Consider the following 26181-nt stretch of genomic DNA (forward strand, 5'->3'; position numbering starts at 1 on the left):
TGGAGTTGCTTTCCTAATTTCAGCCACACTTTTCTCATTGTTGGCATGCAGAAAAGCCATTGATTTTTGAGGTTTAATTTTATACCCTGCTGCTTTGCCAAAGTTTTGAATCAGCCTGAGTAATTTGGGAGTGGAGTCTATAGGAGGAGTTTCTTGATGTTTGGATGTCTTGACTACATCTACAATAAATCACCACAAAACGGGAAGTGGCACCATGGCTCAAGTGTAGAGCACCTGCCTTGAGCTGAAGATCTGAGGGACAACACCCAGACCCAGTTTTAAATCCTAAAGAACGACCAAAAACAAAGTTTTGGGGTGGTTCACTGTACTCTATTTTCGTTAAAAACCAGGTGATTAACTATGGATCTTTATAAAAACAATCAGGCAGGAATGAGAAAAACATCTACAAGATATATTAACAAATAGAACACATTTTAGTTCATTGATTGAAATATCTGAGGAACACTGCATTAATATTACCCATATTGCAGTTTTATGTAATATACTATAATGTATGGTAATATATAAGTAGGGCAACAAAAAGGAGACATTTCATCCACTGCCACTGAACCTGGATTGAGTCCCAGATTGCAAACTAGTTGCAAAATAAATCAGGAACTTAGGAACATTCCCTGGTTTCTGCTGGTACCAATGTAAATAATTGCCAATGCCCTGACTGGCCCTGCATGTTATGGAGACTCTCTCTCCAAGAGATGCAGACATGGATGGCAACTGAGTCAACTGAACATCACATTTGGAACCTGGCAATGGAAACATAAAAACCATTAGCCATTTAGTAAATTATGCTTTCCAAGAAGAGCCAACTAATCCTTAGCATTGTCCATCCTTACCCGGGAGCCAGAGCATCAGAAGCCCCAGGAGTTGAGCAGGTTTCCTCATGTTCATGCTGTGTGCTGACTGGAACATTCTACTGAACAGTGTGTAAACAGCTTATCAAGTACTTGGGCCTTGCTCTGGGGAAGATGCAAATCAGCAGGGGCTGGGCCAACTGCAGGGTGTCAGATCTCAGTGACCAAATAGAGACTTAAGGACACCATGTGTCAAATTTGCCTCTATATAGGTTCCTCTCTGATAATGGGAAAAAAGATTGATTCTTTTCCATTTAAATATAAGTAAATGATATCACATTAAAACTGGGAGAAGTAAACCAAAAACCAGTCCGTTACTTCACATGGCACTGAGTAGCTGTTACTTAAGTTGCAAACTCTACAGCTAGCTACATGACAGATGACTCTGATGTTTGTTCCCTTGTCAAAAGTTTAATTGTTATTAGCCTGATCTCATATCCTTCTTTTTTGGACCCCCTTACTTAGCCCTTGTGTGGCCAGCTCAAGGCTCCCCCTAGTGGCACAGCTGCTGTTGCTTGATGACTTACCCATTCTCTCTGGAGTACCATGGGTAGTTCAAATGGCAGCATTCTCTTAGGGCGGGGAAGCTGCAGAGGGAGCCTCTGGCAGCACATAGCCACCCTGTGATCCTGGGACTATGGGCTTAACTGAAACTTCACATTATTGCTTTGTTGCACGCTGGACACTGCCAGGTACCTGCTGCTTGACCTCTCTTAAATAAGGGACTTCAAGACTAGAAAGGATGGCTGTTTTCAGTTTATTGCATGAAGGAGTTATACTAGTGCAAGTTAAAAGCAGACCCCAAATGGTTACATTATGCAAGCTGTGAGGATTTAAACTTGTGACAAGAGAAAGGAGGAAATTCTACTCATTGCAAGGAAATCCTCACTTAAGCTTTAGTGAGCTATAACCACTTAAAACCCATGAACCTTCAACTGATCGTCCTTAGCCTGTCCAAGCTCTACCAGGAACTGGCATATGTTCTTGTGCTGGTCACCCTGTAGCTGAATTACTTCTCCATATTTTGGATGCTTAATTACAGTACCATTGCAGGCAAATTTCTTCTTAAACACCTTCAGTACTTTCTTTTTATCATAATAGTCAGTGATCCCTTGGACAGTAGAAAGGGTCTTCCTGCCATTTCTCTATTGAATTCTTTATTTTTTTAAATGTTTTTATTGTGAAAATACTGTACAGAGGGGTTACAATTACATGAGCAAGGTAATGAGTACATTTCTTCTCAAGCATTGTTGCCTCCACCTCTTTTTCCCCCTTCCATCCCTTCCCTCCAATCTCCACAACTACACTCCTCCCCCCAATAGCGTCTTGTGCACCTCATTGTGAAATGTGTCCACCTGTATCCTTACTTAAACAATTTGTTTTTTTTTTTCTCTTTCTGCTTCCCAAATTATACCAACATCAAATACAGTGAAAACAGGGGTTATACCGTGGAGGAGGGACATACAAAGCAAAGAAAAATGTGGTTCTTTATATATACATTAGAAACAATAGCAAGCAAGAAAGAAAAAAAAAACACTTAGATATAATCCTTGGAGAGAGCAGGAAGCAGGTCATCACCCTTACTTGCATCAGCAAAGGGATCGACAGGGTGAAGGTTCTGAATAGCAGACAAAGGATAAGATTCCTTTTCCTAAATTATATTAAATGAAGTAAGCCAGGCCCAAAGAAAAATAAATACCATCGTTTCCCTTATTTGCAATATATAGTATATGTCTGAGTCAAGCAGAAAAGTACAGATAAGGTGATGTTAGGGAAATGAACCCTAAGATATGTATTCAAATGGTTTTTTTCTTTCATGCGATTGTTTCTAACACATTTATAAGATTATTTCTTTGTTACTTTGTATGTCCCTCCCCCACAGTATAACCCCTGCTTTCACTGTATTTGAGGTCAGTATAATTTGTGGAGGGGAAGGAAAAATCAAAAAAATTAAATGGGGATACAGGTGGACCCATTGCAACAATGAGATGTACAAGTCATTTTGTCGAAAAATGAACTATATAACTTTGGCCCGGGAGTTGGGGGGTGGGGTGGGGGAGAGAAATGGGAAAGAATAAGAAGGAGAAACAAAGGAGGAGGCAACAATGCTTGATAAGAAATGTACTCATTACCTTACCGATGTAATTGTAACCCCTCTATATGGTATTTTCAAAATAAAAAATAATAATAATAAAGAAAAGAAAAGATTACTTACATGTGAACCTAAAAAAAATCTCTTGAGCCAGTTTGGAAAGAACTGTCCATCCAAGGGCATAGTGGGGCATTTCAAAGAAAAGAATAAAATAAACTTTAAAGACAGATGATCTCACTGGTAATCAGGAAATTCAAACCCCAGAAGACTTGACAACATACATAATCTGCCAGGACTCAGGGTTGGCAAGTCTGTGAAGTGATGGATATTTTCCTAGAGTTCTGGTGAGAACTGAAAATTGGCTTGAGGACCTTGGAAGAAACCAGGGATGCCAGGTAAAGTGGGAGATATACCTTTTGTACATGGGTTGCCACACAACAACTCTCCTGGTTATACAAGCCTGAAACACCTTGCTCATCATCTCCAGAAGAGGGAAACAACAGCCATCATCCAGAAACAGAAGACACTGGAAACATCTCAGGGTCTAGACCAGGAGAAATAAACTGTCCTGCATTCACAGAAATGGAATGCTCTATGTAACAAAAATGAACTACAGCCATATGCATTAATACAGGTGAATCTGAGAAACATAATGTTGATGTTCAATAAACCACTGAAAAATCTAGGAAGTATAATCCCATTTTTATAAACTTACAAGATGCATTATTTGTATTTATGTCACCCTAAAGAAAAACAAAGAAGATACTAATACTATTATTCTGAACAAGCTTTCGTAAAGGGAGAAATCCAGACTTCAATGTTACTGAGAATGTTCTTTTTAGGCCAGGTAGTCAGTAAGTAATATTCATTTTTATTATTTGTCAGTAAATAATACATCTATATCCAAGATTCTCATTTGTCTATAGTGTATAATCAATAAACATTTAAATAGCATTCTAATTTATTATGAAATGATGTTTTGGCTATTATTTACTGGTAAAGATGACCTATATTAAACGCTAAACTTATGTGTGACAACAAAGAATAAGGGTTCTGATAAATACAGAAATCCCTCAGACTTTTTGGTACATATTTAAATTAGCTTTGTGTTATGGAGCTGAAAGGTGTGTCAGAGAGTGAATCTTTTCTCTGCTGACTGCAGGAAGGTGTTCATTTTCTGTCTGGACTGAGATTGGCACCCTTTTGATGGGAAAGCATGGGAGGACAGCATTCATTCTCCATTCCCTTAAGGGGTGTGTTCCCATGGGCTGCTTGAAATCCTCTTATTTACCTTCTGGGTGCAATCAAATTGTCCTTGTCGGTAAGCAGGTTTGAAGAATTTTTGTGTTTGTAAGAGGATGGGTTCATAGTTATTGGAAGAAAAGTTGAGATAGAGCATGTTAGGATTTTGTCCTTCAGACATCCTTTAGAATCTGTGAAGAATCCTATAAACACTGAAACATTAATCTAAGGAACACACCAGGTTAGGATGAATAGTAAGACTAATGTTCAAACTCTCAAGACAGAGAGACCTCTAGATCTTAAATTGTTGATAATGTTGACTACATTCTTCAGCAAACATAAGAAGTCTTACAGAAAGCCAAGTATATAACCTCAAGAAAATACTCCCAGGAGGAGGCAACAATGCTTGATAAGAAATGTACTCATTACCTTGCCCATGTAATTGTAACCCCTCTATATGGTATATTCACAATTAAAAAAAAAGAAGTAAACAAAATGAGGAATTACCCCCCCCCAAAAAAAAAATAAAAAAAGAAAATATTCCAGAAAAGAGACTAGAAAAGAGAGAAAGAGAGTCAAAGAAATAGAAGAAGTGGTTAATTTGGAATATGATTTCTCTTGTTAGTAAGGATTTTGAACAAATAAACTATGGGGAATGATTATTTTCGAAGAAATTTTCTAACAATAGAAATGTGGACGATGGAGAATGAGTAATTTCAGAGCAAGAGAGTTAAAAATAAGATCCTAAAGCCTTCCTGTTAAATGTTGTTTGATAACATATCTCAAGTTTGGGATATAGATAGATAGATATCCACATACATATCTGCATATAGAGTGGTATATATATATGTGTGTGTGTGTGTGTGTGTGTGTGTGTGTGTATACTCATATATATACATAGGTAAACATATAAATGTATATAAGGATAAATGTATAAATTATATATATATATATACATATATGTATGGACAAGACAAATGGCCACTAGCTTCAGTTAGATTGGTGCAGAAGTGATCAGCAGTTCCCTAAACAATTATCCAATCTGAGAAATGAAAACTCACCTCAGGTGATGAAAGACGTGGAGGAATCTCTGCCATCTACCCAAGCTGCTTCCTACTAAACCAGAAGGAAGAAGCTAAGATCAGAACACACCCTAACAGCAGGGAGGGTTAGGAGATCAGTGTTGATGGTCCACACCTGTGGGACAGTCTACAGGAGGCCATCTCACCGGGATCCAAAGCTCAAGTTTAACCTGGTCTTCCCAGTGGGACCCTGTCACTGAAACCCACCAAGCAAATAAAATGGTTCCCCCCAAGCCAGAAGTCTCACAAGCATACAAAGAACCAAGAAAGAGGAAGGAAAAGCTGGGAAAAGACATTTAACTGTACACACACACACACACACACACACACATATATATATACGTGCAATGTATGTATATTTTATTTGTTTCTGCATATGTATATGTACATTGGGAGGTGTAGGGAGGGGACTTGTGGAAGGTCAGGCAAGGTGCATCTTGGGAGACCCCCCTGCTAGAATGTAAGGGTGTGACAGGCATGAGACAGGGAGGGGCTTACAGGAGGAACTGTGGGAAGAGGTGGGGCAGTAAGATGTTTATATAAGGCAGGCAGCTGGTGGGCAGGGTCACTCTGGACTCGGCTGCAGAGAGGACCAAGAGGAAGCCTACCTGTCTCACAGCGATCTACCAGAAGAAGATTCCCAGAGCAAGGTGAGTGACCCACGGCATTCAGGAAGCCAGGTGAGTGTCCTGGGCATCTCTGTAGACATAGACGGGGTTGGCAGAAGGATGGAGGCAGCCCAGTGGGAGTGCAGAGCGGTGAGGCAGATTCAGGAGCGCATGGCCTCCAACACAGATGCCGACCAGCTTTACAAATCCTTAAGGCTGCTCTCAGTCATGCCCATCACGGCAGAAATCCTTGCCACCACGGGTGTCAGAGAGACAGTGAAGGGTTTTAGAAAGTACCAGCAGGTGGGCAGTTTGGCCAAGGAGCTGGCCAAGTGCTGGAAGACCTTGCCTGTGCTGAGGCACAAATCAGAGGCTCTGAGCCAGGTCCCTGAGCAGGATGGCGGTCAAGAGCCCAGGAAGGATGATCTGGGAGAGGGGGAGTGGAGGGAGACGAGGAAGCCGGAGACTGAGGACATGTTGAAGTCCTCAAATGTGGATGCGTTCTCTCAGAGAAGGGCGAGTGACCCGCAGGATCCAGGAACACAGGTGAGTGGGCCCAGCATCTCTGTAGACATGGTTCTGTAGACATCGGGATGCAGAATGCTGAGTCTGTGTGCGGAGTTGTGCGGCAGCTCCAGAAACACCTAGCCTCCAGTACAGACATGGACGAGCTTCTTCATTCCCTGAGGCTGCTCTCAGTCATTCCTATCACCGCAGAAATCCTTGCCACCACGGGTGTCAGAAGGCTAGTGAAGCGTTTTAGGAAGCACCCACAGGTGGCTGCTTTGGCCAAGGAACTGGACAAACACTGGAAAACCTTGTCTGTTCTGAGCCACAAATCAGAGGCTCTGAGCCAGGTTCATGACCAGGATGGAGGTCTAGAACCCAGGAAGTATGATCTTGGGCAGGGGGAGGGGCAGAAGGAGGTGGAGGATGGTGAGAGGGAGCAGGAGGACCTGTTGGAGGCGTCAAATGTGGATCTGTCCTCTCAGAGCAGGGCGAGTGAACCCCTGGATGGAGGAGTCCAGGTGTGTGGTTCCCGTGTCTCTGTAGACATGGCCAGGGGTAGCATGGGGATACAGACCGCCGAGTGGGTGTGGGGAGCCGTGCGGCTGCTCCAAGAGCACCTGGCCTCCAGCACACATTGGGAGGAGCTCCGCAAATCCTTGAGTCTGCTCTCCATCTTGCCCATCACGGCAGAAATCCTTGGCACCACGGGTGTCAGAGAGATGGTGAAGGGTTTTAGGAAGCACCCGCTGGTGGGCAGTATGTCAAAGGAGCTGGACACACGCTGGGAGACCTTGGCTCTCCTGGGATGCAACCCAGCGCTTCTTTCGGCGATTCTACAGCAGGTCTCTGAACAGGATGGTGCTCAAGAGCCCAGGAAGGAGGCTCTTGGGCTTTCAGAGTCAGGGTGGGCGCGAGAGGACAAGTTGAAAGAGTCAAGTGTAGTTTGGGGCTCCGGGGGGGAAAGAAACGGCAGCCAGGAGGGGAGGCCCCAACTCTGGGCCAGATCCCCCAAGGCCCGGGGAGCTGCATGAGTTCCAGGGACCTGGCAAGCGGTCTTCCAGCCCTTGTCCCAGGAGCAGGCAGGAGAAACGTACCCGAGTGGACCCAGAGTCCTCTGGGGACAGCAGCAGGTCTCATCGTTGGGCTGTGGACAGCTCTGGAGTCTCGCGGGACCCTGGGCCCACTGGTATCTGGGACGTGCCTGGCAACGCGTGCCGTCTGGTCCCCCAGTCTCGGGACCCACCAGGGCTCCCACAAGAAGGTCTCCCTTGGGAACCACAGGGACAGGCTGGGGCCAGACCAAAAGATGGGTGCCCATCCTCTGAAGAGGGGAAGAGAGGTTCAGGCACTCTGCCCTCTAAGGTCAAGCAGACCTCTGGCAAGCCAAAGACGCAGGCAGCGAAGCTGCGCAGGTGCAATCACCAGAGCAAATCCCAGCAACAGCATGAATTCCGGGCACCTCCACAGTCTTTCGAGGATGCCCTCAACCAGACCCAGCTGCTGCCGAGGAGACAGAGGACCAAGGGCAGGATTCGTGCTGCTGCCTTGGCTCAAGGAGGCCTGAAAAGGAATGGCTCCAGCGGCCCCAGAAGACCCTCGGAATCCATGCACAGCTCAGTACCAAGGTCAATCGAGGTCCAGGAAAACCAGGCCAGACAGCTGGCGCCAACCTCAGCCGCCAATCCAGCAAGTCCAGTCAATTCCACTGAAGCAGCCACGGTGGCAATGGTGCAGCTGAGCACTGAAACCTCTAATTTCCCTGGGCTGCAGGCCTCTTCAGATCAGCTGCCTGACCTGAAATGGATGTCCTCCTTCTCTTCACCTAGGCCGGGAGCCTCTGTGCCCTGGGAAGTGGGAAAAGGGGAAGGGGAAGCAGAAGGTGTTGAGGAAGGGGTAAAGGGAGATGGAAGGGAAGGGGGAAGGGGAGCAGAAGGCAAAGGGGGACAGGGAAAAGGAGGGGAAGAGATGGCCTTGCCTTTTGTCCGAAAGTCCCTGAAGATGCCACTGTACTCTGGACAAAAGCACGACTCCCTCACTCCCTGGTGTCCCCAGGATGTCCAGGGGCTCCCACAACACAGCACTCCAGCCACTCCCAGGCCGCCCTGCATTCTCCTAGCACCCATTTCCCAGACTTCTACCCCTTCTCCGCACCAGCCTCAAGGGAACACTCACCCGAGTACAGTGGCACACAGTGGTACAGACAGGCTGTGGCAAATCCGCTGTTGCAAAGCATTCAAGGATGAAAAACCAGCAGAGGGTGAGTCCTGGCGAGAGCTGTACCTGCGACTTCGCCAAGACCAAGAGAATCGTGTGCAAGCAGCGAACACCTGCCCAAGACAAGAAGAGCCAAGACCAATGGGCGCAAAGCTCTTAAACCAACCTCCAGAAAAGACTCCTGGCCCTAGAAAAAGCTCCCGGGCCAGGCCTGTGTTGGAAGGATGCTCAAGGGCTGTTCTCACTGCTTCTGAGGGACTGGGATAATGAGGAGAGTCAGCAGAGTCCAAAGAACAGTCCTAAATCCACTGGGGTCTGTTCTTATCAGAACATCGAGGAACACTTCATAAATGCATGAATGCAAAAGTTATATGTCTATTGTGTATATGTAGCAAATTAGGTATTAATTAATTGATTGGTAAACTAGTATTTAATTATATAACTTATCATTTTAAATTCTGAAACTGAGAAGGAAATCTAGGGAATAATGGACTCGGCTGTCCTTCCCTCACTCTTAGCCTGGGCATGATGAAGCTCAGGACACAGTCTGTGCCCTTGAGCACAAGCAGTAACCTGCTCACTGCAGAGGACTCTGGTGACCTGGTGGGGACAGCACTGATCCTGCAGCCCTCTCTCATCTCCCTCAACTGGACATGCTGTGTGCACATGTTCCCTTTAGTGCTGGAAGTCACAATATAGCTTAGGCTAATACTGAGCTGGTAAATCCCACCACCACAGCCAAAGATGAGAATTATTTGAAAAGCACTAATTTCTAATATTAACTATCCAATTTGTAGTGTTCAAATCCAGTGGACAATTGATAGAGAAGAAAATGGAATCAGAATGAGTATTTATTAAACGGTATGATGCATTATCATCCCATCAGCCAAAGGAGCCACATGGCTGCCTGTGCAATTCCATGGCTTTTGCTGCAATATCCCTAAAGGGTATCAGAAATGCTTGGCTCAGAAAGCACAACAGTGACTTACTATCCTGACTTCTCTAGCTTCTTGCTCTCATATTCACTCAGAAAAGCTGTTGCACAACTCCTAAAAAAGGCTACATGTGACAGTTCTGCTACACCAGGCAGGGTGGTTTTTGTTCAGGGCTGTATCAGTGTGGGAGGAACATGTGTATGTTGAAAGCAGTAATAAACACCAATATCCTCAGCCTCCACCCTGCTGATTTTCAATGTGAAATCTGTGCCAGACCCACTACCACCGAATCTGTCTGGGACCCCAGATTATAGGTTGGAAACCAAATAGATTAGGGCTTGTGGAGACTGGCCTGGCTTCTGTAGGAACCAGTACAAATAGGTGTTTCCATCACTATATAAGAGACTCTGACTCGACCTACAGGAGATGGAGACTGGGTCTCCCAGCGTGACAGACAGAGAGAGTGGAGTCTGAGTCAATATAGCATCTCCACTGGATCCTAAAATAATTAGAAAAGTGGACAGGGTTAATTACAGGCATCATGAGACATTTTCGCAATTACTTTATTTCAGACTATAATTTTTTTTATTTTTGTTTCATCCAACAAAATGTTCATTAAATACATGATGAACACACACACACACACACACATCAGAATTTGTAAAACAGCATGGGTCTTTGCTCCTTCTGGAATCTTCCTCACTCTCAAAGACACATATGCCACATTTCCATTCAAGAGGGCAAATATGCAAGATTGCACATAAGACACGTGGGGAGCAGAGCTCAGCCCCTCCCCATCCCCTTCCTCAGCTCTAGTGTGTTCTTAACTGATACCCAGAAGCATGAGCAGCTCCAGGAGCTGAACAGGGCACCTCATTTTGAGAGTAAGCAGTGCTGGTCAGTCCAAGCAAGATTAGAGCTGAGCTTTTATGTTGGACTTGCAAGGGAGTTCCTCCCTAAGGAGCAATATGCAAATGTCCTGGTGGGTGCAATGGTGAGAGACAAACTGTCAGGTGAGATGGAAACAGACACCGGGAGGGTGGGGCCTCTCCAATGAGCAAATGACATTAACTGGGACCAAGTAAAGCAAGAGAAATCTAATGTGTGTTCCCTAGAAAGGGAATGCCTTCATGATTCCCACTACTTTTGTCTGCTGCCTAATTCTTCAACCCTTTCTGGTATTCTTTACAGTTTTCTTGATAAGGATGCATTTCCATAAATATTGAGTCATTCTTATTTATTTTCTAGGTATTTGTTTACAAGTTTAGGTCTGGCCATTTTATTTTGCTTAGTATAAACTACATGTAATGTAGAGAGCAAAAATAAGAAATGTACAATGTTTAGCACAATTCAGACAAACCATGGAATTCAGTATCAAGTTACATAAAGGCCCCTCCTCCAGCCCATAACAGACAGTCCCAGCATGTGGCATTATAGATTGTTTCCTAGACTTGACTATCACGTGTGTTGAAGAGAGAACTTTTATTTGGTTTCAGCTTCTTGTTTCTGAAATCCTTTTGAGGTCTTTTCCACTCATAGGTTCAGCGCCCTTCCTATCACTTCCTTTGGTTCTGAAAGGCTTCTTGTTCTGCCAGAGTATGTCTGCACATACCAATTTCCCTTCATTTGCAGTTAGAAAAATAATGTTATTTTTTTGCCTTCAATTTTAAGGTATGGGGTCATGAATACAGTATTCTTGTTTGGCTTTTCTTTTCTATTCATTGTCACATATGCCATTCTTCTATATTCAACCATAATTGTTAATGATAAAATTAATCCAGGACTTTATTAAATTTTCCTGTGCAAATAAGGATAATTTTCTTCAAGATTCTCATTTCCTGTAAAACAGCTTTTTATCTGTGTTTACCTAATTGTGATTCAGTAGAACTCTTTAATGCAAAAATAAATCTCATTTTAAGAGTTATTTTTCAAATATTTTTGGCTTATTTTTATCTTTTCCTTTATTGGTTTTTATATACAATCTTACCATAGTAATCACTAAATTAGCCTATAATTCTCTAAGGAATTATCTGTTCATTTTTCATTGATTTTTTACTAAAAAATTACTGTTATATATTCATTGATTCTTCGGCCATAATCAAGTCATAACGTATCTATTTAGTGCATTGTTCCATTGGATTCTAGAATTCCCAAAAGTGATTTTTACATCAATGTAAATTTTTGCTTTACTTCTCCTCTACCTGTCCTTCCCCTTCTCCTTATTTTTCCAAGGCAGTTTGTATTACTGGCCAAATTTTTATGTTTAAAATTTCAAACTTGTGGGGACTGAGAAGGTGGCTCAATGGTAGAGCACTTGACTTGCATGCCTGAGGCCCTGGGTTTGATTCCTAAGCACCACATAAGCAAAAAGAAAAAAGCCGGAAGTGGTGCTGTGGCTCAAGTGGTAGAGCGCTAGCCTTGAGCTGAAGAGTTGAGGGACAGCGCCCAGGCCCAGAGTTCAGGCCCCACGACGGGAACCAAAAAAAAAAATTCAAGCTTGCATTTGTTTCCCCTTTCTCTCTCACATGCCCATGATGGGGAATACAAGTTTAACATACTTTCAATCCAAACAGACAGTCACCTCTCATCTCTCCAACCCAGGAAGTTATTAAATCTCTGTCAGACAAACAGAGAACTAAAGAGATGAGACAACAGTAAACCAAAAGATAAGAACCAATTGTGCTACCATTTAGTCTTGGGATGTACATCTTTCATGGAGCCTGGAGCAGACCCCTGGAGCAGCCTCTTAAAACTGGGACCTTTTCTCAGATCATTAGGATAATAGAGCTTTGATTTCAAATCTTCACTATTTTTTTCATTTGACATGTGACAAATAATAAGCCTTATTTTCTTTTTCCTCAACACACTGCTGTCATTATTATTGTGAATTAGCTTTGTGAATTCAGGGGACCAAACATTGGAAACACAACAACATAGAAACTCTTTTGAGAGAAAGAAATAATTTAACAAAAAGATGAGTGATAGTGTAAACCACCAAAATCATTTTAATACATAAGCAAACATTCCAAACACGTTAGCAATCCTTGGGAAAATGTGTCCTTTCTTGTGGTTAAGTGGGAAGAAGCAAGCTGAAAACTTCCTTCCTCATTGTAACAGCATTGGAAGGACACAATATAGATTAGAGGGATATAATTCTTCAATCATCTTCTATGGATGTCATTCGTTATCTAGACATAACAAATGTTATGTCTATCTTGAATGTTTTTATTCTGAATAATCTAGGACTATGGCTAAATTAGTTAGTGAGATGTAGTCTTCAGTTAGATGTTAGTGGCTCTGAACTGGAACTCCACCACCATTCCTGGAAATCCTCGATGCCAATGCTCCCTAGGTTTCACTGGAGAGATTTCTATGATAGTGGACTTGGGGCTCCAGAGATTCAGCTAGTCTTTGTTGTGCTATACTTTTTTTACTCTTCGTTTATGAGGCATGATAAAAACAATCATCCTAAATTTTGAAAGCTGGAAGAAGGAGAAGGGAGAGATAAGGGAAGTTAATCACTTAAAAGTTCAAGGCCCAAAGAATGAAAGTTTGACAAAAGATTTCTGAAAGTTAATTGAAATACTAAAACCTGAGTAGCCACCCACACATAAATTAGAAATCTTTAGTAACAATGAATTTATAGACTGCTAAGCCCAATCAATCCCTAAACACTAAATACATTGTTTACAAACAGCAACACTTGACCGCTGTATGTACAATCTAACTTGTCTCATTTCTAGCTAATATACAATTATTGCATGAACATTTTGTGAAGGCTGACAAAAATGCTCTTGGTGTTTAGATCCAGAGAAAAATGGTCCTACTTCTATTCAGTATTTTCACTGATGGATATAGGAACTTATCTTGGGACATGATGTTTTTCTATTGTTATGTGTTATGACCCAATAAACCATTTGATTTCACAGAGACTAAAGTCCAAAAGCTTTAAAGCTTTAACAGGCAATATCTCTTTTTCTGGCTAATGACTTTCCTGGTCATTGTTGGGACATATTGGGCAGAAAGAAATGATGGTCAAAGAGGAAAGCTTGTCTTCAAATTCTCAGTTCCAGTTGGATATTATCTTCTTCAATTGCTAATTTCCTGGGATCTGGGAAACACCTGCTTGATGGTCATAGAAGAAGGAGATGCCCTGTTATCTTCCCTAAACCATTATTTCCTAAATCATGGACTTTCATGAGCTTATTTGAATAAAAAGAAAACCCTTTCTCTTGTCATGAGATGAGCACTATGTATGAAGATGACAATGGTGCTTGACATACTATTTTGCTTCCTGGTTCCAAAAAAAGGAAAGAATACAAAATGTTTTAGGAATTCTTCAGTGTTCTTATGATGTACTACTTAATGTCTCAGCTCTTCTTCCTCAATCACATTTCTGGTCACAGAGATCTGGGGTCTTGTAGATGAAAATTGTATGATTGGTGCTTCTTTAATTTATAATTTTAATTCATTACTTGAGAAATAAAATTCCAAACTTCAATATATCAAATTATGTTCACCTGGATATTCAAGAGTTATATTTGTATGTTATTTTTAATACATTATCTACTGACCTTACTGTATGGCTAACTAATCATTCAGGAGAGTGGATAATTACAGATATTCTCTTAGACTTTCACATTTTCCTTCTCCTCTTAAAGAATCATAATTTCACCTTCCTTTATTTTCCTCATCATCTATTCCTTTTGTATATGTGTAAGTTTGATATTACACACCAAATGAGAATTAACAAAATGAAGGAAGTCATTCTCAAAGAAAAATCACATCTTTAATCCTTCTGTCACATTGCTGTGTATTGCAGGTACTGGGTATCACACTCACTTGCTGTATGCTTGTAGTTTAGGATTTTTTTCCTGCTTATATTAGAATATCAAATCGTTTTTATTCTTTATATGAAATATATTCCAAATAATTCTTCAATTTATTAACAATATATACTTGTATCATTCGTTCACAGAAAGCATCCTTCTTTTACAGTGGAAAAAAATCCATTGTATGTGTGTCTACGTATATGGTGATATGTGCATGTGTGTGTGTACAGGTGTGTGTGTGTGTATGATCAGAGAAAAAGAGAGTGAGAGAGAGATGATTGTTCAGTCACACCTTATGTACATGCATTTATTTGTTGCCAATATTTTTCCTAGTGTTGAGAAGTTTATCTTCAAGGACATTTCTTGCAATATATGGGATATATGTTAAATGATAAAATCATGCTGCTTTGTAGATGTTGTCGTATTTTTTTTTATCATTTTTAGAATTGTCTCTTCAGATGTTCTCTCTATTATTATTTCCATTCTTTGAATTAACTTTTGAAAAAGTTGCTGCAGGTTAAGATGTAAACCAAGAGAGTCTGGAGGAAGATGGCAGAGGAGAACATGGGGGCTAAATAAGCTCTCAGGTAGAAATGTTTAAGTGTTCTAGTGGCAAATCTAAGGCTAGAGTCACACCAAGTATGCCATTATAGTACAAAGAGTTTGGCCAGAGAGGAAAATTTCAGGCAGCTTGGTTCCAGAGACAGATTCGAACACTCTAGGGTCTGTGGCGGTGGCTACCGTGGCCACCATATCGACAGAAGGAGTCCAAGACAAAGGCACCAGAGGCAGTGTAAAAGCAGATTCTATCACCACAAGCAAGAACTGACGAAGAGTGAAAATCTTCATCCTGCTGACCAGAGATAGTCATATACCGTAGGTGGCCAAGAAACCAAGGGAAAGGTGTTAGTACCCTCAAGATATCCTCACTTCTTCTCATAGAGCAGCAGTGGAATGGTAGCTCATCCCTCATCCCTGGAGAAGAACTCCATCTTTGTTATTGAGAAAGACCAGGCCAGAGCAGCTAACATCTAACTCAGGCCTTAGAAAAAGGAGCCATTCAACAGGTCATAGGAAACTGACCTGTGGGGCTCAGTTCCACCCCTGGGGAAAGTTGTCCTTCCCAAGCAGAGGGAGCTCCACCTGGGCAGGGCAGTCTGTCCTCAGTTGGTAAATAGACCCAGAGGATAACCTACCCATGCAGCATAGGCAGCAACTCCAGTTGCTGGAGGGTAAAAGTAAAACAATTGGAAACTTGTTTCACATAAATCCTGAGAATAGCTCCAAGCTAGCCTGCTTAACTCTCTCAGAAGCTAGTCCATCCGGGTAAAAGCTACTGATTGCTGACTTTCCACAGCGCTGCCTACAACCTAGCTCCCACACAGTAGCTCTAAGCTGGAGAAAACAGCAACATCCCTCTTTTGTGATAGTCAAAGTAGATTACACTCCCACTGAACCAGCCTGAGAAGATTGTCATAAAGACCCAGGTAAGGCAGAGATTCATTTTGCCTCCTCAAACAAGCTGATTTAAGAAAGTAACCAAATCACAGAAAAACCAAACACCACAAACAAAACAAAGACTCCACCAAGAGACTGGTTACAGACACAGGGGAGACACAAGATTTCCCCCCTCAAAAAAGATTGAAGAACTCTTTTTTCTGCCTAGTTTCGTTAAAAAGTCTTTTGGTTTAAAAAACTATTGGTTGAATATTATACTTAATGGGGAAAAACTAAAACCAATTCTCCTAAAATCAGGAATAATGCAAGGATGCCCACTGTCTCCACTCCTCTTCAATATAATCCTGGAATCCTCAGCCAGGGCAATAAGGCAAGAAAAAGACATTAAAGGGATCAGCATAGGGAAGGAAGAAGTTAACATATCCCTTTTAGCAGAGGAGATGATAATCTACTTTCATGATCCCAAAAACTCCATCCCCAAACTCTTCGAAATTATAAACCACTTCAGCAAAGTACCAGAATACAAAAATCAGTCGCCTTCCTGTACACCCACAATGTACAAGCAGAGAAGGAATAAAGGAAGCAATCCCATTCACAATAACACCCCCAAAAATAAAATAGTTAAGATTTAACCTAACCAAAGATGTAAAAGAACTATTTAATGAAAACTATAAAAACTTAAAGAAAGAAATTGTAGAGGACACTAAGATATGGAAAGACCCCCCCCACACACAGTTCCTTTGCAGCCATGCCTTTCCACCATGAATGGCGGTGCAGTAATTTGGGAAATAAACTTCTGCCTGAATAGCTTGTGGTGTTCTCTTCATCAGATTCCTAATCAAACCTACCTACTTAATATGCCTTATATATGGTGCCGTGACTCAGATGGGGTTTATGATTTGGAAATGTTTGAATTTCCTAACCACCCCTTTTCTGTGAACCAAACTGCCTGGAGACATCAGGCAAGACTTTTCACCAGCACCATGGCTGGCCTTCACATCCACATCCACACCACTTTTCTACTCTGCTCTTTCAAGTATTGACCATGTGGTGGACGCACCATCTTGGCATCATGGGAAAAGTTTGTTCAGTTTGGAATTGTAGTTCAGTGACAGCCAGTCTACCTGCAGTCCAGATCCAGTTCATCTCTTCCAGCCTGGAAGACAGGACTCACTATTGCCTAGACCATCCTGACTACGTCTTCCATGCACCTCTCTCCCTCATGAGATCCTCATGACTTCATCCAAAAAATTTGCTTCCTCCAGACTTCATCTAAGGACTCACACCTACCAAATGACAGCTGTTGCCTGCTGCCTTCTCCCAGAGGGGACCACATCTCATCCTTATACCCCTACTGCCGATGCCTCTTGCCAGCAGGAAGTAGCCAGAGAGAATCTGCCCTTTTTCATAATTATGAAAGGCTGGAATGTAAGATCTGAACAGGGACACCTCCCTCCCTCTTGACTAACCTTCTGCTCAGTATCTGTTACCTAGGTAACTGGCAGACCTGGAAGCAGTCACCTTCTCAACCTGCTAGGTCACATCCTGGACCACCTCTGGTCACATGCCTCCCATCTGACCTTAGGAGGGTTCCAGGCTCTGAGGTCATATCCAGATCCAGTGTGGCATACATTTCCCCCCACCTGGCCCACCTCTGCCTGTCCCTGGCCAAGATAAGTCCTGGCCAAGAGGTGGGTCGCACCCCCCCTCCTTTTCAGCCATGCTTCTCCACCATGTATGAGGTGGGGGGGGGGGGGCAGCAGCTAAGTAAATAAACTTATTCTCCTGCCTGAAAAAAAAAAAAAAAAAAAAGAAATGGAAAGACCTTCCATGCTCTTAGATAGCAGAATTAACATAATGAAAATGGACATACTGCCAAAAATGATACAAAAATTCAATGCAATTCCTATTAGAAACCTAATGATGTACATTTCTGAAATACAGAAAACGGTCCAAAAATTCATATGGAACAGCAAAAGACTTAGAATATTCAAAACAATTCTAGGCAAAAAAGTCAACATGGGAGGGATTTCCATACCAGACTTCAAACTCTACTATAGAGCCATACTAACAAAGACAGCATGGTACTGGCACAAAAACAGACCCGAAGACCAATGGAATAGAATAGAAGATCCAGAAATAAAACCACACATCTATAGTTAGCTGCTATTTGACAAAGGAGCCAAAGACATACAGTGGAAGAAATAGCTTCTTCAACTACTGGTGCTGGGAAAACTGGGAGGCTACATGCAGAAAACTAAAAGTGGCCCCCAGCCTATCAGCATGCACCAACATCAACTCAAAATGGATTAAAGAACTTAACCTCAAACCTGAATCTCTGAAACTACTGCAGGACAGAGTAGGAGATACTCTTGAATTTATAGGCACAAGCAGGAACTTCCTGAACAGAGTCCTAAGGTCACAACAAATTGGACAGAGACTGGACAAGTGGGACTACCTTAAACTGAATAATTTCTGCACATCTAAAGTTATAGCAACCAAGCTAGAAAGACAACTAACTAAATGGGAAAAAATATTTGCCAGAAATATATCAGACATGGGGTTAATATCCAGTATATACAGGGGACTCAAGAAAATCCCCCCAAAACCTAACAATCCAATTTCTAAATGGGCAAGGGAAGTAAAGAGAGACATCTCAGAAGAAGAGTTTAAAAATGGCCAAGAAACACATGAGGAAATGTTCACCATCCCAGGTTCTAAGGAAATGCAAATAAAGACAACCCTGAGATACCACTTTTCCCCAATCAGAATGGCCCACATTCTCAAGTCTGCCAACAACAAATGCTGGAGGGGATGCACAGAAAGAGGAACTGGGAGGAGTCAGCTGGAAGATGACTGAGAAGCTGGAGGCTAAACAAGCTCTACCATAGAAAGCAGTTTTAGTGTTCCAGTGAACAGTCCTAAGCCAGAGAATCACACCAAGTACAGAGAGTTAGGCCAGAGAGGGAAAATCCAGCCAAGGAGACAGACCTGAGTACTTGCCAGCAGCTGTGATTGCTGCTGCATCGGCGGCACCCATAGCTGCTATACCTGCAACACAGAGAGTCTGGGACAAAGGAGCCAGATGGGGCAGGTGAGTCCTCCTCCCGCCCCCCACTACAGGAGATCTCCATCTTTGATACTGACAAAGGCCCAGGCCCGGCTGAGCTGCTAGTTCCAACTCAGGCCTTGGAAGAAAACTGGAGTCATTTAGCAGGTCACAAGAGCCTAATCTGACCTGCCAAACTCAGCTCCACCTGGGGAAAAATGGGGCACAAGCTCCAGGAGTGGCTTTCTTCACTGGGTAAACAGAGCCAGAGGCTGCCCCTCCCTATAGAAGCCTGGACAATCCAATGAAATTCCATAAACTTAAACCCTGAGAATGGCTCCAGGCTGGGCTCTGTGAGTTTCTCACAAGCTAACCCCCGCCCCCAGGAAAAGATACTGTTTGCTGAAAGGCCTCAACTCTACCCAGAACCTAGCCCCTTCAAAGCATCTCCAAATTTGAGGAAACAGACACTTCCCTCTTTTGTGATTACTCAAAGCAGACATCCCTCCCATTGAACTAACCTAGAAGGAGGATCACAAAATCCTGGGTAAAGCAGAGCATTATTCTGCCTGCTCAAACTTACTTATGAAACCAATCAAGCCACAGGAAAATCAAACACCACAAGCAGACCAGAGACTCCAACAAGAGGCTGGTTACGGACACAAGGGAAATACAGGATCTTCCCACCTCTCCCAAAAAAAATCAAAGAACTATTTTTTTTTGTACCTTCTGTAAAAAAATTTTTTTTCTAAAACTTTTTTTAATTTTTAATTTTTACCTTTAAAAAATTGTTTTCTAGTAACATTTTTTCTTCCTCTTATAATTTTAATTTTAGGGGTATATGTGTGTGTGCGTTTTTCTTTCTTTTTAAAAAATTTTTATGTTTTTTGTTTTTTTTGTTTAGCTCTACTGAACTTTTGAACTTTTTTCTTTCTTTCTCATTCTTTTCACCTTTTCTTCTCTCTCGTTCTTCTTTGTGCTACTTAATTGCTGTTCTGCACATCCTCAGATATACCTGTAGTCGATTATTAGACCTTATCCCCCATTGTGTCCACACTTAATCCAGATATTTATTACTCAATTCAAAAGCTCTTAGGCTTCAATTCCTTAATAGCAGTACTACATCTTTATACCGATATAATATTTTAAGTAGTTATATTTTTAAGTTTTTCACGTCTTCTTTATATACCTCCCCTTCTCTCATTATATCCACGTTCTTCTCTGAATACTTCGTTTTCAGTTTTGCATAGTTTTTAAGCATTGCACTTTTTATTTTTTAATTTTTGCTTTTCTATTTTTCCTTGTCTCTTTTTTCTTTTTCTCATTCCTCTTTTTTCTCTCTCTCTACTTTTATCCTATCCAACCTATTTCCTGCTTTGAGATTAGGACTCAGTTAAGTTAACTATCCCTGTGCCTTCCCACATCCCTCTATTCGTATTTTTACCCACATCTCTCCCTAAACCTAATAATTTCTAGTTTGCCAAATTGTTTTTTTTTAATTTTTAATTTTAATTTTATTTTTTGTGAACATACTGTACAGAGGGGTTACAATTACATGGGCAAGATAATGAGTATATTTCTTATCAAGCATTGCAGAATCCTCCTTTGTTTACCCTTCACATCCCTTCCCAGCTTCCCCCCCACCCCCCCACCCAGTCCCCCATTCCCCCCACACCAAAGTTGTAAAGTTCGTTTTAGACATGCCAATTTGTATTTCTCATAGTTGCATCAGGTCCACCTGTATCCTTAAACGACTTGGTTTTCCCCCCAAATTCTTTTTTGCAGTCGTAGCCCATTTATATATAGTTGTTTGATGTTGATTAGATATATCTGTTGAACTAGATTGTATCTGCAGACTTTTGACTGCAACTACAGACTTTATTTGTTGCTTCCCTTAAGATAGTGTTCTAGCACAACACTGGTGTTACTTTCATCCCAAATGGGCAGAGTAAGCTGGAAAAATACAATAAAAATGGCAAGTCCGGGTATCTCATCTCCCACTCATGATAACCAGGGGACAGAACAGATAATGAATAATCCAGAGGAGAGTTCCCAAATAGCTCTACAAACACTGCTGGAAAACATGGTAAATGAAAAGATTGAAAACATGCAAAGGACTCTGTATGAGCGTGATAGGGAGAGAGAGGAGACAAACCAACGGTTAATACAGAAAAAGATTAAAAACCCACAAAGGACTCTGTATGAGCGTGATAGAGAGACAGAGGAGGCAAACCAAACGTTTATACAGGAATATCATTAGTGTGAGGAAGCTAAGCAAAAACTGATACATGAATTGCTTGAGCAGCTTGAGATCACTCAAAGAAAAAGGCAGGAATGGCATGAGAAAGCTGAGAACACTGAAAGAGAACTACAGGAATGTCATGAATGTGAGGAAACTAAGCAAAGACTAATACAGGAATTGAGAGAGCAGGATGAGAATACACAAAGATCACTAAAAGCATTCATCGAATCCATTAACAAAGAGCTGAAAGAAGTCAGGGAGACCACAAAGGGAATGCTGAATGGAAACCAACAGAAGGAATGGGAGTCGAAGGAAACCATAACCAATCAACTAAGTGATTTGAGAATAAACACTGAACACCAAATTAAGGAAGTAAAGAAGTTCATACAAAATCTAAAACAAAGCTTCAACAAAGAATTTGAAGCCATCAAAGCTGATCATTTAGAAGGAAAATAAATAAAAAACAAAGTAGAAAGTCTTGACAGCAGGTTAGACCATGCAGAAGATCGAATCTTGGGGATTGAAGACAGCCAGATATTATAGAGAAAGAACATACAACCATCCAAGACAAGTCAAAGAAATATGATAGACCTATTCAACATTTGGAAGACACCATCAGAAGGCCTAATCTGAGGATAATGGATGTAGAGGAGCACCTAGAAACAGAAGTTAATGGTCTAGGAAATTTGTTTAACAGGATCCTAGCAGAGAACTTCCCAAACGTGCAAAAAGATGGGCCTATTCAGATACAAGAAGCTTTTAGAACTCCAAATAGACAAGACCAGGATAGGACATCCCACCATCACATTATAATCCACACAGGATCAATTCAGACCAAGGAAATGATCCTTGATTGTCAAGGAGAAAAGACCAATCATCTATAAAGGGAAAACAATTAAAATCACCTCAGATTTCTCAGCAGAGACAATCAAAGCAAGAAGAGCCTGGAATGATGTATGCCATGCCCTAAAGACAAACAACTATCAACCAAGAATACTGTACCCAGCTAAACTCTCCTTCATAACTGAAGGCCAAATAAAAACCTTCCATAGCAAAGGAAAATCGTAACAATATATCTCCACCCAACCAGCCCTACAAAAGATTCTTAAAGATGTCAAACACATAGAAAACCAACAAGACCACAATATAGGCCAAGAAACCACTGAGTAGGAAGAACCCAGGACCTGCAGCCCCCAAGAAGGTGGATCAAATGGCAGGAACTCCCTAATACCTCTCAGCCCTATCTCTCAACATTAACGGACTTAACTCTCCAATTAAGCGACATAGACTATCTAGTTGGATTAAAAAACAAGATCCTTCTATCTGTTGCCTTCAGGAGTCACATCTTGCCCATAAAAACAATCACATTTTCAATGTTAAAGGCTAGAACAAAATCTACCAAGCAAATGGCCCCAATCAACAGGCGGGAGTTGTAATCCTAATATCAGATAAAATAGACTTCAAATTAAAATTCATGAGAAGAGATAAAGAAGGTCGCTACATTACAAATTAAGGGATCTCTCCTTCAGGAGGATATTACAATTCTAAATATCTATTCACCAAACAACGGAGCTCTCAAATTTATCCAAGAAACACTACTTTCCCTCAAATCCCACATAGATCCAAAGACATTAATTGTTGGGGATTTTAACACACCACTAGATAGATCATCTAGGCAAAAACTCAACTGAGATCTAGCCCCACAAAAAATAAAATACCTAGGAATTAACTTAACCAAAGGACCTCTATGATGAAAACTTTAAAAACTTGAAAAAGGAAATCAAAACAGAACTTAGAAAGTGGCAGAAACTCCCATGCTCCTGGAATGGAAAGATCAACAACATGAAAATGGCAATACTTCCCAGGGCTATCTACAAATTCAATGCGATACCTATCAAAATTTCAACCTCATTCTTCAAAGAAATAGAAGAGGCAATCCAAAAATTCATATGGAACTATAATAGACACCGAATAGCAAGAACAATCCTCAATAGAAAGAATAGTGCTGGAGGAATATCAATACCAAATCTCAAACTCTAATATAAAGCCATAGTAATCAAAACAGCTTGGTACTAGCACAAGAACAGACCTCAGGACCAATGGAATGGAATTGAAAACCCAGAAATGAACCTACAGACCTATAGCCATCTAATATTTGATATGGGAGCTAAAAAAATAGAATGGAAGAAAGACAGCCTCTTCAATAAATGGTGCTGGGAAAATTGGTTAACTACTGGTAGAAAACTAAGGCTAGATCCTTATATATCATCCTGCACCAGAATCAACTCCAAATGGATCAAAGACCTCAGAGTCAAAGCAGACACTCTGAAAACATTACAGGATGGAATAAGAGAAACCCTAGGTCTCTTTGGCACAGTCTGAAATTGTCTTAATAGAGACCCAGAAACACAACAAATCAAAGACAGGTTGGACAAATGGGATTGCATGAAATTGCAGAGCTTTTGCATGGCACAGGACATAGCTAGCAAGATCAATAGAAAGCCCACGGATTGGGAGAAGATCTTCACTAGCCATACAACGGACAAGGTTCTCATATCTAAAATATACTTGGAACTCAAAAAATTAAATCCCCCAACAACAAATCTTCAAAAAAAAACAACTGCCCAATAAACAAGTGGGCTATAGACTTAAAGAGAAATTCTCTAACGAGGTAAGAAGGATGGCCAATAGACACATGAAGAAATGCTCAACCTCCCTAACCATAAAAGAAATGCAAATCAAAACAACATTGAGATACCACCTCACTCCAGTTAGAATGGCTAAAATCAAGAACTCTAATAACAACAGATGCTGGAGGAGATGTGGACAGAAGGGACCTTACTGCATTGTTGGTGGGAGTGTAAACTTGTTCAATCACTTTGGAAAGCAGTATGGAGGTTCCTCAAAAGACTCCACATAGAGCTCCCCTATGACCCAGCAATCATAAACTTTTTCATTTTAGTTTTGTTTAGGAGATACAGACAAGGCCATGTTCCACCTATCTGTACAGCCTTAGTAACCATGATTATAGGAGATTATCCGAATGCCTAGGTTTCTTTTGAGATAGCTTCTTGATAACAATTGGCCAGTATAACCTCAACTTGAATCCACTTCTTTACTTCTCCCACTTGTGTGGATTTTAGGCAATATTTTGAATACTAGTTAATCTTGACATATCCTCAGATTTCTAAAAATAATTATGTTTGAGGCCTGAGATTACAGAATTGATGAATATTGATATTTGGCTAAATAATTTTGCCAAGTGAAGATCTCCTTAGCAAAAAGAGACTTCCCCTAAAGCCTAATTTCTCAAATCTTGTATGGACCCTTTTTACCTGCTTAAAGTACAGATTGCTATGCAGTAGGTATGGGTGTTTTCATAAATTTTGTGTGTGTTGTTGGTGTGAGCCAAAACTAACTCCACTTTTAATATACCAGGAGTTCCTGCCCACCCTTAAGAATCAAAATACTGGTTTCTCAAAAGACCCCAGGGTCAGTAAATATGCTGTTTGTTGAGACCCCAGGAACTGTGGAAACTGTTTGGAAAGCCCTTAGGATTGTTTTGATCAGGTTGTGTGATGTGTAGCCCTGTTTGATTATCAATAGCCCAGACAGGATCTCAATAGCCCAGACAGGGTCTGCAGCCCTGTTTGGTTATCAAACGTAAAACAGCCCAGCCACCTTTGCTTTTCCAGAAAGGAGCAGCCTAATCTCTGTCCCCATGAATGAGAATATCTACCTGCTTTGGGTTGGGACCACCCAATTTGCATCCCAATTCAAACCAGAATGATAGGTTAGTTCAAACAGATACTATGAGATGCAGAGCACATGGGCATCAAAGATGGCACTGAGAGAGAGTAGAGTGGGCAGAGCCCAATTTGCCTTACATTCAGTGCATAACCAGCTCGTGGAAGCTTAGGTGCATGATAGGGTATGACCTCGACCGTGATTGGTTTCTCTTCCCCCCTGCCATGCCACCTGCTCTTTTTGGCTTTAAAAAGGGCTGCTCTCTGTTAATAAATGAGTTTTCTTCCTGCTTGATTTGGCTCTCAACTGTGTCTGATTGTCTCCTGGGCTGAGAGGGTCTAGGGAATGGGCGAGTGCTGCACTTACCTTTCCTCAGACCCCTTCCGTCTTTTGTGGGACGGATGAAGACGCAACATCTGGTGCCCAAACATGGGGCACAAAAGGAAAAGATACCAACTGAGACTAAGCAGTCTCTCAGGGTAAGTGAAACCCTTAGTATGGGTAATGCTATATCACAGAAGAAGTTGGAGGAGGCAACATTAGGCCTAGAAGGAGTACAGGAGGACTTGGGAAATGAGAAGGAAAAGGAATGGGTCAAATTCAACCCGGAACGCACTGGAATATGCACAGTGGAAGTCAAAATGAGGGTGAAAGTTACCCCCTCTGACTCAGGTGATCCTGATGGTCCTAAGCCCCCTTCCTATTCCCCCGATTGGAAGGGAGGTACTGCACCCTACAAGACCTGCGAGAGGGACTAGCATGACCCATACCTCTATCCCATGGAGGGGCCGAGGGCTGGGGAAGTAACATACTTGGAGACCTACCCCGGAAAGGAAGGACCACACGAGAGCCCAGACCCTAGACCACAGGATTCGGCTCCCCAAGCATATCCGGTCAAAGGGGCTAACAGGCCCTTGGAATGGTATCCATGGGATGCTAAGTATCTTAAAGAGCTCGGTAAGGCAGTGGCAGAGGATGGCCCAAACTCTCCTTGGGCCCAGACCCTATTACAGGACATTGCTTATCACACATGTGTCCCTAAGGACTGGCTGGATGTGGCCAAAGCCATCCTTACTAGTTCTCAGTTTATTAAATGGTTTGCTTTCTTTAAGGAGGAATGCAGAGTGTGAGCGGAGAAAAACCGGCAGGCTCAACCCAAGATACCTATTACTTATGCCATGTTAGCAGGGATGGGGGAAGGGTACTCCACTCGGGTCAAACAGGCCACAATACCTGGCCTGTACTGTGAGCAGGTGAGGCAGGCAGGACTTGCCACGTGGTACAAACTGGATGATGGGCCT

At 41.9% G+C, this 26181-nt stretch overlaps 2 pseudogenes and 1 gene segment (V, D, J or C); all 3 read right to left on the bottom strand.

Moving 5' to 3' along the window:
* Positions 1 to 26181, bottom strand: part of LOC122116802 — a 438425-nt gene that overhangs the window by 34452 nt on the left and 377792 nt on the right.
* LOC122116757 lies at positions 1784 to 5300 on the bottom strand (annotated as a pseudogene).
* The window catches only part of LOC122116672, a 164839-nt pseudogene continuing 148331 nt past the window's right edge, over positions 9674 to 26181 (bottom strand).

Source organism: Dipodomys spectabilis, unplaced genomic scaffold, assembly GCF_019054845.1.
Source record: "Dipodomys spectabilis isolate Male_0828 unplaced genomic scaffold, ASM1905484v1 ptg000137l, whole genome shotgun sequence".
NCBI classification, from domain to species: Eukaryota; Metazoa; Chordata; class Mammalia; order Rodentia; family Heteromyidae; genus Dipodomys; species Dipodomys spectabilis.